At 40.8% G+C, this 2,713-nt stretch overlaps 1 non-coding gene across 1 annotated transcript; it reads right to left on the bottom strand.

The window, feature by feature from the left end:
- Positions 1–229: 229 nt before the first annotated feature.
- On the bottom strand, positions 230–367 carry LOC114815328. Its single transcript, XR_003763092.1, has one exon. It is a non-coding gene; the product is annotated as a small nucleolar RNA SNORA7 (small nucleolar RNA).
- Between the last annotated feature and the right edge of the window lie 2,346 nt (positions 368–2,713).

Here is a 2,713-nt window from a genome sequence, read left to right as displayed (position 1 = left end):
GTACTGGGGTCTTGTCTTGTGCTGTCAAGTTGCAATTATCCATAGGAATTCCATGGACACATCTCTCCCAGAACATCCCGCCTCTGACTGCGATCGTTCTGGTAGTTTATCCACAGAGTTTTTTTGGTAAAAATATGGAAGTGGTTTACGATTGTCTTCTGTGCCGTAAACTTGAGTCTCTGCCCTCAACTCTCTCCCATGAGGCTGCTGCTCAACAAGGTGAGTTTTGACTTGTAGCAGATTGCCTTCTATTCACTAGCCACTGCCCAAGCTAAGAATGGAACGGGAAGGCCTCTGCTTAACTCTCCCTCCCATGGCCGAGATTGGTAGAGTACTGGAAACTCTCCAGGTGCAATCCTGAAAGGGATAGTCCTGGGATAGATACAAGTTAATCAGATTGGACACAGTCCCTGTCCCACATGGGGCTCACAGTCTAAGTGGGAGGGAGAACAGTTATTGAATCCCTAGTTTACTGATTGGGAAACTAAGGCATGGAGAAGTTAAATGGCTAGCCCAAAGTCACACAGTAAGTAACTGTCAGGGCCAAAATTAGAACCAAGATTAGAACCAAGATTCTCTGGTTCCCTCCCAGGGCCTTGCTAATAATAATAATAATAATGGTATTTGTTAAGCGCTTACTATGTGCCAGGTACTGTATTAAGCACTGGAGTAGATACAAGGTAATTGGGTTGGACACAGTCCCTGTCCCACACGGGGCTCACAGTTTTAAACCTCATTTTACAGATGAGGTAACTAAGGCACAGAGAAATGGAGTAATTTGCCATGGGTCACACAACAGACAAATGACAGAGCCAGGTTTAGAACCAAGGTCCTTTGGACCCTCAGGCCCATGCTCTGTCCACTAGGCCACATTTCTTCCCAGTTGTTTAACACTGCTCAAGGTCATGACTTTTTGCCTATGTGAACTTTACCTTTGGGCTTAAGATCCATGTTGGTCAGCCTCATCCTTTGTTCACTTTACATCATAAAGTTTTAATTACTAATAACCTAGAAGAGCATATTTGGGAAACCTGTAACATATCTGCAAAAAAAGTGAAGGCAAATACATTTGAAAACAATCAATAAATCAATCAGTGGTATTTATTGAGCACTTTCTGTGTGTAGACCACTGTACTGTTTGGGAGAGCAGAGTTCCATAGAGTTGCTAGACACATTCTCTGTGCACAAGAAGGTTCAGTCTAGAGGGGAAGGCAGACTTTAATATGAATAAATAAATTACAGACATGAACATAAGTGCTGTGGGACTGAGGATGGGATGAATGCCTAGTGCCCAAACAATAAGTAACATGGCTTTGTTGAAAGACCAGTGGGCCTGGGAGTCAGAGGAGATGGGTTCTAATCCCAGCTCTGCCACCTGACTGTTGCGAGGCTTTAGGCAAACCGCTAAACTTCTCTGAGTCTCAGTTTCCTCATCTGTAAAATGGGGATTCAATACCTGTCCTTCCTCCTATTTAGATTATGAGCCTGGTGAAGGACAGGGACTATGTTCAACCTAATTATCTTGTATTTATCCCAGAGCTTAGTACAATGCTTGGTAGAGAGTAATCACTTAACAGACACTGCTATTATTAATAAAAATGTGAAAACAATTTTTTTCCTTCACAATTTCCCTGAGGAACTCAGGAAAAACTATGCTCCCTGCACCTCTGTACCTGCTGGTGCTGCCTTTAACCTCTGCCAGAGAAACACAGAAACCCAAACTCATCTTGCCAAGGGAAGCAACATTCAATTTCCTCTCTAGTGGAGTGGAGTAAGCTGAGTAGAAGGAGCTGACATTGAAAAAGGCCCTTTTTCAGCATACGCAAATGGTTTATCTTTGGATCTTGACCTAACTTTCCACAGACTGTTACCAATGGATACCAGTTTTAACCCCAGACTGGAAGCCCTCTTTATGATCACTGTGGAGTATATTAAAAGTGAGAGTCACTCCTCGACTTTTTTTCCACTACTGCTTTAGATTGCCTAACTTGTAGATCATTTAATTAATTGTTTTACTTGATTTGAATTCTTCTGAATGCATATTTGCCTTTAAAACAATTTTTTCCCATGACAAATAGAGTTCAGAATAGAAAATATATATTTTCTGAAAATTAAACCATTGACATTATTGGTGGAAATTTTGATTATTTTGTCACCATGCTGATGCTTCAATTCTGTATGCCCATTCACTCAGAAAAGAAAAGGAACTCCTAAGAAATATGGATAAAGTATACATATGCAGACACAACCCCGGCTTCCCCAAACACTCCCTTGCAGACACGTTTGAACATAGGTGGACATATTGCTGAACCAGAAAAACCATACAGAAGCAGATGAAGATGCCGTTAAAGGTAGCAAAAGCTGCTGGTTACTTCTATTCAAACTTGTTCCTGTGGTTTTCCTATCACCATCTTAAAAGCAAATCTTCCTTTTCAGGAAAAATAGTAGCTCTGACATTCCAAGAAACCCCAGAAGGAAGAATGCAGAAAATAAAATGTGTTGGTCTTTTTCCAGCTCCCTTTCTCATGGGAGATAAATGATTTTGTATGCTAATGACCATTCCCTCAAATCTCTGACATTTTCTTACAATGTACTTAAGTACAGTTTGTTTTGCTTTCTGTCTCCACAACAATTACAAAGATTTATTTTTTATTGCTCCAGCTAAGTTTGCCAGGACCACACTTCCTTTTCTTTTTAAAGGAACAGCAATACT

This window comes from Ornithorhynchus anatinus, chromosome 11 (assembly GCF_004115215.2).
Source record: "Ornithorhynchus anatinus isolate Pmale09 chromosome 11, mOrnAna1.pri.v4, whole genome shotgun sequence".
Lineage (NCBI taxonomy): Eukaryota > Metazoa > Chordata > Mammalia > Monotremata > Ornithorhynchidae > Ornithorhynchus > Ornithorhynchus anatinus.
Note: the sequence above shows the minus strand (reverse complement) of the source record. Positions and strands in the feature narration are given on the sequence as shown.